The following is a 14,195-nucleotide window of genomic DNA, read 5'->3' as shown; positions in this document are numbered from 1 at the left end:
GTTAGGAAGGTAAAAGAAACTAACGAAGGAATAAATTAAATGGTGTGACTCAGTTGTTATCATATGCAGATGATTTAAACTTATTAGGGGATGATATAAATAGAATTAAGAATAATGCTAAAATATTTTTCAAAACTGCTAAAGAGATAGGTTTGGAAGTTAACAAAGAGAAAACTAACTATATGCTTACAGGCCGAAACCAAGTGTTAGGTAATAATCAAAATCTAATTATTGATAACAACTCGTTTGAACTAGTTTCCAAATTCAAATACTTAGGAGTAATATTAACAAATGAAAATGATATTAAAGAGGAAATAAAAAGTATGCTTAATTCAGGAAATGCATGTTACTTTTCTCTTCATAAACTTTTGTCTTCTCGTTTAATATCTAAGAAACTAAAAGTTAAAATATACAAAACAGTAATTTTGCCTGTAGTATTATATGGATGTGGAACTTGGTCCCTTACATTGAAAGAGGAACATAAATTGAGAGTATTTGAAAATAAGATCCTTAGGAAAATAATTGGACCTAAAAGGGATGAGGAGACAGGTGTGTGGAGAAGGTTACATTCATGTCCAGATATTATTAGAATAATTAAATCAAGAAGACTTAGGTGGGCAGGCCATGTGGCGCGAATGGGAGAGGAAAGAGGAGTTTACAGGATTCTTGTTGGGACACCTGATGGTAAGCTGTAGGAAGGCCAAGACGAAGATGGAGGGACTCCGTTGAGTTGGACCTAAAGGAAATCCGTATGGATGGAAAAGAGTATATAGATCTTGCTCAGGATAGGGACAGGTGGAAGGCCTGTGTTGCTGCAGCCTTGAACCTTCTGGTTTAAGAAGGCTAGTGAGTGAGTTAGTTAGTTAGTTCTCTGCAGTTTTGAATATAACATTCAGGCATCTGATCGTGCATCTTACATCAGCATATGATCATTTATAAGTTGATCTAAGCGAAATTCTTCATTTTTAGTATTTCAATATATGATATCAATATCACATTGCAAAAACCGTTATTAATGGTTTCATTGTCATTTTCTGGGAATAATTAAAAAATCGTATTACTTTTCATCTTTTCTGCTTTTGAGATTGCCAACATACGAAGTGGCATGTAATTCAAAAGGTTTTAAAGAAACCTGAGTTTTATAAATAAGGTTGGCTGAAATTAGATAAAGAAAAGTTACCTTCTGGTGGGCTCGAATTCAGGTTGCCCGCACGCTAGTCCGACACGCTAGCCAACACTCCAAACGAAACGATTTTGCAAGTAGTCCACCAAAACGAAAGTTTATTTTCAGGTTGCTAATTCCCAAGGTATAACATGCGTAGCCAGGTGTGGCATGCGTTTTCTGTACTTTTGCTATTTGAGTAGCTTTGGTCTCTCCCTAAGTTAATCACGGGAATAGTGAGGAATGTTTTTTAGACGAAGATGAAAAATATACACACAGTTATAATCCACCCTCGCAATAAATCCAGAACTCAAACCTGGAACCTTCGATGCGAGGTGTGTTTCTTGTTCTAACTATATCTGTGTGTTTTCGCTACATTCATAGTATTTCGTGAGTAGATATGAAGAAAGTAAATAAATAAATGGGTGGAAGGGACTGGAGAATCGTAGCTACGGAACTATTGAAAAAATATCCTTGGCCAAGATAGAGAATCTCTATATCCCTTGTGATAGAGAACGTATTAGAAGAATGAAAGGACAGATTAAAATATTAATTTCGTTAAAATGCCTTGTTCACTGCAAGAAATAATAAAAAAATTTGCCCATGGTGGGGATCGAACCCAGGCCTCGCTGATGAAAGCCCTGCACGCTAACCAACACACTATCAATAGCACTACATTTTCTTTTTTCCAGTCAGTCTGTTTCCTTCCTCAGCACATGAAAAAGTAAATGCATCTTAATTTCTGATAATTGTCTCATTCTCTATTAATAGAAACCACGTGTGTCAAAAATAGACGCATTCATTCTGTGAAATATCACATGCTTCGCACATCATGCTTCTCCGTTTACTGTCATTTGGACATTCACTTGGAAGTTAAAACTTAGCTTTGTGTGTGCGTTTTCACGTGCATGTGTGTGACAAGAGTGGTGTGAACGTGTGTTGGATGTTGTTCTAGGTATTATTTTCGTTCAAAGCATTAATATAACTGTAAAATATAGAACTTAGTGTATTGCAAGGGGTGAAAATATAAACCCAGTCCGTCAGGTTCGTTACCAAACAACATTAAATAAAGGAACGTAACTTGGACCGAGAATTATTCCATGTCGAGAACACGAGACATTACTTTCAACAATCTTCATCTCGTATTTCTCTTAGGCATCACTACTCAATTTACAGTGATGTATACCCGTGACTGTTATACAAGCCGCAGAATTGCAATGCTGTTTTGGTTGTCTACTCACAAGGCGCTTGGTGGTCAGACACCGAGGGCTTGCTTCAGTGCTTCTTCAATAGGGTCGTTACAACCCAGCATTGTCCAAGACTGTACATGGGTGTTCTCTGTGAGTGTCTCTTCACTAATTTCATCCACATCGTTGCGATTAGCCAAAATTGGCAGAAAAGCAACGCTAACAAAATAAAATAAAATAAAATAATTTAAGTCGCTTTGGTTCCTTCTTAATCTGGTCAAGACCATGGGGATGTATGATGTTTATTTGAGGCTCAAGAAGGCATACTCAAATATAAACACCCAAGCAAAAAGGCAAAACTCGAGCTTGGCACCTTAGTTGAAACTACGTGTCTTGTTCTCAGTATCAGAGGGACAATGATTTACGGTGTGCGTTTTCACTAGATTCGCAATGTTTCGTGAGTTGTTTTGAACAAAGTTAATGAAACCGATAAGTGGAGGTAAGTACAGAATCGTAGCTAGGAGACCTGTAGAGAACATATCATTTCACAAAAATTATTAAATATGTTAAATACAGTGGTTCCAAAAGTGTGCGCCGCGGTGCCCTGGGGTACCGTACCTGGCTTACAGGGGCGCCCCTAAATGTTCCAATATTTTCACTGAAATGGCACTTACCTGTTAGCCAACACATGATTTTAGAATCGGACCATCGCATCAATCCAAATATGAGTTTTTTTAATTACTTTTTACATGTAAAATGTTTCTGAATTTGAAATATGTGTTTATTTTTTAACTTAAGGCAAACAACCTAACCATATTAACTGAGCGTTGCAAGTGTTAGATAGGCCTACATTGTGACGTGGACCCCGCGGAAAATTCTTGAAACACCAAGGGAGACGTGAAACGATAAAGTTTGGAAACCCCTGGGTTAAACTATCAAAGCTGATGTGTATGAACTCTCGTCAAAATGCTTGGAAATCACTGACGGAAAGTAAGAAAAATTTGTGCCCTTGTTTGGGATCGAACCTAGGTCTCCCTGATGAAACCTCTCTACGCTAACCCTCACTCTATCAACACCACTACATTCTCTACTTTCAAGTATGTATATTTCCTTCATCAATAAATCTTCAATTGCCTGAAGAACAAATATATTTTAATTTCCCTCATAAATATTTCACCTCATCCGCTACGCGTATCAACACACATCAAGTATATCAATAACAGGTGCATCCTTACTCTCAAAAATGTTTTACGTGTTGTGTTTTCCATTTCAAGGTTTTGGTAATTTTCTTTGGAAAATAGAACTTTGTTTTGTGTGTTTATGTGTGTGTGCGTGCGTGGTAAGAGTGGCTTTCTTGCGTATTGAAAGTTGTTTTAGGCATTATTTTCCTCCAATACATTAATATAACTGAAAAATATAGTGTTGGTCCTATTACACAGTGTGAAAATAAAGTAAGTTCGTCAAATTAGTTTCAAAGCAGCATTAAATAAACAAACATATCGTAGACCGAGTATTATTCCATTTCGTAAAGACGAGATATTAAGTTCGGCAATCCCACTTTAAACTGTAGCTCCAGTCCCAATTAGCCTTACTGTGCGTAAAGTGGACTTAAAAACACAAACTCAATGAACAATGAACGTTCGACAATCTTCATCAATTAATTTTCTGGAATCACTGGACAAATGAAATAATATCGCAATTGGATCCTGAAACGGTATGTTCGCCTGATGCTATGTTTACGAGAGTAATAATGAACTTTGGGTTTGAATCAGAGATATATTAATTATTTAAAACCGTAAATAATAAAAAGTTCATCCGAAATCCCCCACGACACGGAAATAAAATATGAGAGATAGAGAACAGTAGAATGCAAGAAAGAAAGGAAATTGATGTGTTGAAAGACAGAAGAGGAAAATCTATAAAAGAATAAGAGTGAAAGTGTTACATATCATAACAAGATATTTCCAATATGTTGTTACTATTATGCATGGTGAACTGGCAGCTATGGCGAATTGTAATAGTATGTACATAACATTTATTATGGACCTTGTTTATGCTTGTTTATATTTGTCTTATAATATGTTAAAAATGTAAATCCACCTTGTTATAACACAGATTAGTTATAAGTTGAAATATATATTTTATGAAGTTCCACTCTTGACATGTGTATTTCTGTTTATGCCATGATGATTGAGACATAACAAAAATGTCGACGAATATTAAAGAAGATAAATAATCAGTGTCTGTAAGTAGAACTTTATCACTTGTATAGAATGCAACGTTTATCGTTTGGTACAAATATTTTATTTAAGCTTTTTTATTGAATTTTAACAGGCTTGGAAAGAGTTGCTGCAACAATTTATTGATGATGTTATATTTTCTGGAGATAGTCTACAAGAATGTTTCATGAGATCAAAACAAGTGTTGGAACGTTTTAAAGAATATCATGTCAAAGTTAATCTAAGTACATCTGAATTTCTGGTGCAAGAAGTGATTTACTTAGGAAGACGGTTTACAGCAAATGGAATCACACCAAATGAAAATCATGTGCATGTCATTTTAGAAAGTTAAGAGCCAAAGAATAAGGTACAGCTACAAAGTATTTTTCGAGGTGGTTGCATTTCAAAGTCGTCTTCTTCACAACGTATCATCTCAGTGACGTGTTTTTCAGGTACACTTTTACCTACTCAGAAAAATTACTGTCGCGGAGAAAGAGAGGCATTAGCCATTGTTTCATCCGCTAAGCGCTATAATTTATATTTGTTAGATGAAAAAATTACAATGTACACTGATTGAACGACTGCCAAATCATTGCTTCATGCGAATACACCAGCGCCTATGTAAGACAATGCACGTTAGCAGAGGTGAATCTCTTAATTACGAAATTTTGTATTGTAAAAAGGTGTCAATACCAGACGGTTTGTCAAGATTACCACTGCCTGAAGAATTGCAATCATATTTTGTTTTGTCAGCGTATGCAATCTTGAACAAAAATTGCAGCCATTACGTACATCAGAAATCAAGGAGCATACAAAGGCGATGAGTTGATTCTAAATAATATTTTATGGAAGAAAAGTTTGGAGATGGATTTGATATGGGGAAATGCAATTGTACTGTCATAGACACTGCGACGCATGCTCCTGACTCAAATTCATGGTATACACAGTGGTGTTGTGAGCTTAAAACAGATTTGTATAGAGTTAGTTTGGTGGCTATAAATGACGTTTGACACTGAAAAATTTATGAGGAATTGTGAAGCGTGTCAGACGAATTCCAGAACTTCAGCGAAAAGGAAATTTATATCATGGTCAGCAACATCACTACCCATTGAACCCGTTCATATCGATCATTTATATTTCAAAGGATTATGTGTTGATGCCCATACACAATTTTTGAACGTTTGGCAATATTCTAATGTAAGGGCTCAAGAAATAGTTAGACGTTTAAAAAGTCAATTTCACATACTTGGTTCTCCAAAAGAATTAGCTTCAGAAAATGAACAACCGTTCGCAAGTGAACAATGTAAAATGTTTTGTCAAAGATTGGGAATTAAGCTAAAGCACTTATGTTCATATAAACCTTCGGGAAACGATTTCGCTGAGAAAACTGTAAATACCGCAAAAGGGAACCTGATTTTCCAAAGTGAGATGAAGAAAGTTAAATACTGATATAGAGTCATTGCTACGTACAGTAATACATTGGCATAACAACACTCCGTTGTCTCCAAGCCCATTAATATTTTGTTAGAATACTGCAATTATCATAATTAAAGATGATACTAAAAATGTACATTATGAATCTGAGAGATTCTCAATTGGTACTGAAGTATACATATAATTACATAATTATTGACCGAAAAAAACAAATCGAAAAGGGGTAATTAATGAAAGATGCAGTTTTGCTGTCCATAAAGTGAGAGATGTGGAAAGTGGCACACACATAAATATACACTACTCATTTTTTTTTAAGATTTTTCATGAAACTGGAGATTCAAAGCAGTTACAGAAAGTTAATGAACATGATGATAGTGCATATCAAGCATATTTATACCCTCAAATTAAGCATGAAATGCAATGGAAAATATTACATGAAAATGGGTCACTTAAAAGTTATACATTATACAAACGAAAATATAAGTAATGCATTAAAAATTTCGAAGATAAGCAAAAGATTATACACACACAGTTTATGTGTAAATCGAAAACCAGGATATGGGAAAGTTCCCCGTGCTTAACACCGTGCCATGATGGCACATTTAGAGGATGTGGGGGTAGGGCCCCACAAATTCTCTATCTCGGCCATTTTGAAGGTGATGTGATCAGTGCCACGCTCCAGCCACCTTTAGCCCTCAGGGTTGCCTGCAGGAACCTGATTTGAGTTTGGGTGAGACTCAGAGCCGCTTTATGCGAGAATAAGGCCGAAAATTTTCCGACCTTAGATGTCTCACCCTGGGAATCGAATCCGGGTCTCCCGCGTGGCAGTCAGAAGACCTACTGACTTGACCACCACGAAACCCAGGATAGGGACGTAATATATTGGAGAAGTAACGAATAAAGGCTACATGAAATAACACTGCACTGTGTACCAGTGATCGTTAGGCGTTATCCAGAAATAACCATCTCCCGATATAAAGACATTTCAACACAAAGCACTGAACATTTACTAGTTAATGTTTATACAAATTGATAAATGCACAACTGACAAAGTTTACAGACTATTTTGGCGCCTTTCTTATTTTATATTTTCTTTTTGGTGTGTTATTTTAACCATTTGTGGTATCTACTTGTCTGTTTGTTTCACAGGGATTTACTGTCTATAAAAAATATCTCAAATGCTTCTTTTTCACTCTAACAGTGTAATAATGGTTCACGATTACATATATGAATCAAGAGTGCTTACATACTTTTACACTGTAACTTTATTATACAAAATTTACTACAATTGTACTTTGGAGGCGAACAAATATTGATCGTTCCTTGGAATCTTCTTCCTGACTTAAATATTTGAATTAGATAGTGTACATAGCGATTCATCTGGTGTGAGAGAGTTGATCATGGTGCTGTGTTTCCGACTCCGCTGCGGGGAGTTTTGTTTCGTCTTTCTTCCTCTTGGTCTTCCTGTGGACACGACGGTATCCTCTCCTTCGGGTACCGTGATCCACAACTGCCGCTTCTTCCTTGTCTCCGGGCGCTGCAACTCTCATGACCTGGACGCCACGACCTTCCAGAGGACCATCGGAGGATCCCAGAGACTGCGTGGGGGTAAGCGGCTCATCACGTAAATCCTCTTTGGCGGGTGACGTGAACTTCAAGCGAAGGTTTCGGAGTTTCGACGCCGGGCCTTTCAGGCAAGACTTCAATGTTTCCTGCATCTCGCGAGTCTCTGCAACATCTGTCTCAGCCTGCTGCAAAAACTTGTCGTTCTTCTTGCTGCATGAAACAAACTGGGTCATCTTGCGGCGTCTGACTGGATGAGGCAGTCCTTTGTCACGCTTCAACCAAGCGATGACTTTGAAATGCCTTTCCCTTGATGCTCTCTCTATCAGTTCCCGGCAGCATGGGTCTATTTCTTCCCTTTCCGTATGCGTGGTGAAACTTGAATCCCTATTGTGCCTGCTGGGATGTGGGAAAGAAGCCAGCTCACGTGACTTTTGCAAGCCCATAGATGTGCCCGGTAGGCTTCCTTCTTCCTCTTCAAAATACTCTCGATCGGCTCGTACTCTTAATCTGGAGAGCGCTTTCTTTCAAAAGGTGGAAAGATATGTTTCGTATTCGGATGCGTCGACAGATACACCGCCCACAGCATCGTCCCAACGAAAGCCCAGAGGAATGTCTGCAGGGGATCTTGCTTTTGGTCGTAGAAACATCTTGACGGTATTTCCGATCCGTGCTCTATTCCTACAGTGACCCGAAAAGGATAAACTAATCCTGGGTAAATGCGAGGCAAGTCGTATTTATTCAGGACACTACATCGTTCTCTTCTTTGGTTTTCTTGTGTGTCCTTATCAGGCATGTTCAAAAATACACCACTTTCACAAAATTCACTGCCTTCAACTTCGACACGAAAGTTCATAGAAATGTTACTTGCGACGATTTTGTTACCGTCAAGTGCACCTCTTTCTACATGTGGAAGAGGGCAGAAATATCTTTTGTCGATGCTTCGAACGACGAGCGTAACTTGACACTGGTCTTCCTGAAGGAAAAACTCATTAATTGTGAGTAACACGGGCGACTGAATAAATGGATTGACCTCTGAGCAGACGTCGTCGAGAGTAACTTCAAATGCGGGAGTTCCCCCGAACGTCTGCTGCTTCCGAGGAAGGCTGATTTCAAACACACGTTTGCAATGGTCTGTGTTTAGTATACTCTTTCTTGGCACAACATACCGTACTTGGGAATGAAGTCTGTGTACATCGGGTGCCGCATATGATAGATTTAGTGCACCTTCCACGTCACCTTGCACCACAGCCGAATGTGACTGTGGCTCATCATATTTGGTGATTTTGTCTGAAACAATATTACCTTCAAAGCTTGATTCAAGCCAGGTTTTTGGCAGTACTTCTTCTTGTAGTTCTTTGGACATGTTATTCGCATATGCTGGGTTACACGTTCGTCCTAGAACGAGAGGGAAATTGTCTACATATATTGCCATTGAGTAAAGAATGTCTCTGCGACTAATATCACAACAGGAATGATCGTGATTTCCAGATCTCATGAGAGAAGCTTGGGGTACGACAATGAAACAGATGAGCCAGATTGGCAACAACATAGTGACGAAAAAAGTGAGAATTTTATTTTTTTCATCTTCTTTTTTGAGAAGAGGAAAGTCAGAAAGCTCTTTTGTTTCTCTTTCTTCTTTTGGCTAGACGGAGCGTCACAGGAATCTTCGTCCTAGCTCACCGATGAATCAGTAGACTCTGCACCTCTGATTTACTAACGGCTTCCTGCGTATTTCGGTCTGCCGGTTCGCCAAAAGACATTTCTTGCAACTCGATGGACAATGAATGAGCTGAGTGCGCCGTGTCTTCATCCACTGGTGATACATGGTTCTCCAACACTTGCTGGACTGCTGCTATGTCATCAGGGGCTTCAGGGAGAGAAACCTCCTTTTGAGGGTAGTCTTCCCGAGGAGGTTCGTTAGCGTTGTCAAGCACTGTTTTGTGCGTTTTTGGGTCAACTGGTTATCTGAAAGACTTCTCTTTCAGATCGGTGGTCGATGAATGGGCTGAGTCTGCTGTGGCATCCAAGACTTCAGGGAGAGAATCTTCCTTCTGAGGGTTGCTTTCTCGAGGAGAGACGTTAGCGTTGCCACGCACTCATTTGTACGTATTTGGGTCAACTGGTTGTCTGAAACAATTCTCTTTCAGATCGGCGGTCGATGAATGGGCTGAGTCTGCTGTGGCATCCAAGACTTCAGGGAGAGATACTTCCTTCTGAGGGTTGCTTTCTCGAGGAGAGTCGTTAGCGTTGTCACGCACTGTTTTGTACGTATTTGGGTCAACTTGTGTTCTGAAAGACTTCTCTTCCAGATCAGCGGAGGATGAATGGGCTGAGTCTGCTGTGGCATCCAAGACTTCAGGGAGAGAAACTTCCTTCTGAGGGTTGCTTTCTCGAGGAGAGTCGTTAGCGTTGTCACACACTGTTTGGGTCAACTGGTTTGCTGAGACACATCTCTTCCAGCTCAGCGGGGGCATTCGGTTCGTTCGCTTGGGAGGTGGTCAACACATCTTGCTGGGCAACAGCGTGTGCAGTGTCGTAGCTGCTGGTTTCAAAGGGACTAACTGCTGAGCCTTCTTTGACAGCTGTGGGTGCCAGAACAAGTGAAAGACCTTTTTCATCTCTCACTGCAACTTTGTGTTGCTCACGTCTGTCTTATTCGTGTGCTGAAGGACGTTAAAAACTTGGAGTGTCTTCAATAATTGGTTGCGCAGGGCCATCAGTAGAGGCACCTAAGTCAAGTGCAAAATCGACGCTTATAAGTTCGTCCTGCTCGTTAGAGATATTATCTGAGTTATCGTCACTTTCGGTAATGTATCCTGAGAGATGGAAATACAATCAACTTCCACTGGTGGTAGAGGCGCTGGCGTCGTCTGCCGAGTCAACAGAGTATGGTAAACTTGATTGGTTGGAATTCGAGGCGACCATCACATCAGCCATTTTGTCACTATCTCGTGATATGTCGGAAGCAATATTGTCAATATCTGAAAAGTATTGGTCAGGAAGAGACTTTGCCTCGTCGTGTCCTGTGTAAAATACAGTTTGACTAGAGGCGAAAGAATTTGGACTCTTGCATTGAAAAACACTGAAAACTTTTCTGTAATTTTCACCTACTACCATTGCCTCGTCACGGCCTGTGTATGTGACAGGAGTGATCTGCGAAGAATCTAGAAGTACTTTCTTTGCATTCCCAGATGCACAAACCAGAGAAACAAGTGTTCTTGGGGAGCGCTCATCACAATCAACACTGGAATTTTCACCTACTACCTTTGCCTCGTCACAGCCTGTGTATGTGGCAGGAGTGATCTGGGAGGCATCTAAAACTACTGTCTCTACGTCCTGAGATGCACAAACTACTGGAACAAGTGTTCCTGTGGACTGGGGTACGTCGTGGAGCACATCGGAGACTGCGCGGTCATCAAGAGGTGCCGATTCAAGAAGAGCAGCAACTTCTCTTCCTCCTTCTTGCAGATAGAAGACGCAGGTGGAAAGCATCTTCTTCGTCTTTCTTCTCCGTCGCCTGCGGAGGGTGCATGGGAGATTGGACCAGCAGCAGCCAAAGGTCGCCTCTTCGTCCGAAGACTGTAGGGATGCTGGAGCCAGGTGGTCGGCTTGAGCAAAAGCAACTTTCGAATTCATGTTGGAATGCGAGGCAGTGTTGACTTTAGAGGAGAGCTCGAAAAGAACGTCCGTACCCTAAAGAGCTTTTGCCGACACGGCAACAATCGAAAGGCTGTTTAATGGGATGTTAAGTATTGTTTCGCGAAATGTTAAAGACATTATAATCTAGCATTATTGGTTCATAATAATGCTCCATGCATACCTATCGACACAAATAAAATACGTATGTTCCTCGACATTCACTACCTATATGATCCTATGGCGTATGGTATCGAGACGAGATGAGCACAGGCTCGTCTTGTTCTCAGTCTCGTAGAGTTTCGCTGTGAAGGCAAACTCATGTACAGTGGTGGAAAAAAGTTCTTCCCCATAAGACTTTAATGGCAGTTAATAATGCCGGAAAGGTAGGCAACACACATTGCACCTTTAGATGATCTGGTGATTCTGTCTGTCTCAAGGAGCAATTCGTCTTTCATGCGATAGCCAACAGACACAGGAAATGCAGGAAAGTCACGTGACTTGTCAGGTGGAATGTTGTTCGTCAGAAAATCGCCTTTTCTCAAGCAAAGTCGCCTAAAACCGTTGAACGAAACGCTAAAATAATTCTTGCCTTAATTACAAAGGCTACTATACTATATGTGCCGCAGTAGCTCGGTCATTAGGGAGTTTGATTACCATTCGAGAGATCTGAGTTCGATCCCCGACTGGGTAGAATTGGAATTTTGTCCACCTGTTCAAGTGGCTCCGGCGCCCACCAAGCGTTGTATAAAGTGGGTACCTGTAGGAAACTTGGTAGGTAAAGGTGGACAGGGGCGTGGTGCTGATCACATTATCCCCACCTTCGGCCGTAACAAAAAAGTGTAGAGTCCTAACTGCACACCCCTTACACGCCTGCATGGCTTGGTGCAAAGCACAAGGTAGCACTTCGCTTTTTAATTTACTATAAGTCAGATTTTGTCGGAACAGAACTTTGTAATCTCTACGTGGACTTCCTTCCAAGTTCCGTAGGTATGATAATAGGATCCAGTTTTTCTTAACACAATTCATCCATGTTATATTTCGTTATAAAAACCACGGCCGATAGGCTGTGTGTGTGGGGGGGGGGGTAATTCAAACATGTGAGGTGATCCTTTCCCATTTCTCCATTGTCCGATCCTTCGTATCCAAAATAACTCTTAATTCCACACACTGAAAATGTAGCACTTCCTACATCTTAGCATGCAAATATCGAGTAGCAAAGTGACGTGTAGGCACATAGTGGTTCGGATCCCACTTAAAACTGTAGGTGCATTACCGATTAGTCTTAATGTGCATAAAGTGGACTCAAGACACAAAATCAATCAACCAACACAATCCCGTTATTGTCCAGATTATCGAATCCAGAACCTTCGTCGCGAATAACATAAGCAGGAAGACAATGTGAAATTACCGAACAGAAACAGAACCTAAAAACTACAACGGATATATTGGATTAAATCAACGATACAGCATGCGTTCTGAAATGAAGAATACGAAAGTGGAAGGACCTCCATACACACACACGTTTCCTTTCCCCAATGGTAAGCTATCCTTCTTGCAGAGAAGCCTTTACGAAGGCCTTCAAGGCCACGACGAGAAAGTGTTCTACATGCAATGACGGAACGAAAACATACGTCTAAAAAAATAGTTTGATACGAAAGCTGTGTTCCTCCTTATTTCATACGACATTGATAACAGGAACACGTGGCCTCGTCTGTTTCGCAGAGCAGACGCCTGTTTGCCACCTTTTGGTTCAGTGACCTTCGCTCGTAGTTAGCAAGAGTGAATGACTCACCAGATACCTGTTGCCTGTGAGCTTATACAAGAATAGATATTTCGTTAGCGTCTGTAAGCATTGTTTCATCTGCAGTTATACCGTGCGTCCATTTCGATCTTCAGCCGAGAGATCGGGAGAAGCGTGGCGGGTGGCGCTGACGGAGATGCCGACATTTGTGGCCTGTAATGCCCGCTTATTTTTATGGACATATGCAGACAATTATATAATATTGCAAAACGAGCACTAACCTGTGTTATAAGAGTACGGTTTAATTTTAGTAGGTTAGTGGCTGTATGTGCCGATGATTTTGACACGCCCACTTCTTGTGAAACACGGCGTAGAGGTTTGTATGGAGAACGTTCTAACGCTGCACCAATATCATCGAGTTTTGCTTCGGTTAGAATCCGTCGTTTTTGCTTAGGTGTTTTAAAATTTAACGATACAGTTTCTCGTAATTTAAGGACAAGATGTCTAACCGTATCTCTGTGTGGAGTTGAAACGCATGGGAATTTCTGTACAAATTACCTACACACGTCTCGACAAGAGTCTGTTTTCACGTAAGTGTCATACATAAAAAAATCTTTGTTCTAACGTGAACCTTGCGGCTGGCATTCCAATCGTCTCACTGACACAACACACATACACACTGCAATGACACAAACAAGTAACTGCAAGTAACCAAGAATAACACTCTTGCGCACAGTACGAAATTAACACGCTCTTGGTTTACATTGCTCGCCACTATATTCACAACTCTGTCTTCATCTAGTCACGAAGGAACAAAAAAACTCGAGCTCGGATATTTCGGATTGCAAGGAAGCTCACGAAAACCATTCACTTTTAACGGTTTCGTCTGCAGCGTAATCGTGATACAGTGTTGCACATTCGAAACCTTCAACCGATACCCATGGCCACAAAACTCTTTCAAGGATATAAACTTAAGCAGGACGTTACTGGTCAAAACTATGATTAAAATGCTTTATTATCTGTGGCTCTTAACATCGTTTCTATAGCGTATTTATTTGTGCATATAAGAGCAGAACTTGGATAAATTACAGAATAACTCTTGCGTGTTATAACACAGGTTAGTGCTCGTTTTGCAATTATTATATAACTGTCTGCATATGTCTATCAAAATAAGCGGCCATTACAGACCGCAAATGTCGGCATCTCCGTCAGCGCCGCCCGCCACGCTTCTCCCGATCTCTCGGCTG

The sequence above is a fragment of the Lepisma saccharinum genome, chromosome 16 (assembly GCF_977018435.1).
Source record: "Lepisma saccharinum chromosome 16, izLepSacc3.1, whole genome shotgun sequence".
NCBI lineage: Eukaryota > Metazoa > Arthropoda > Insecta > Zygentoma > Lepismatidae > Lepisma > Lepisma saccharinum.
The sequence above is the reverse complement of the archived record's forward strand: the minus strand, read 5'-3'. Positions refer to the sequence as shown.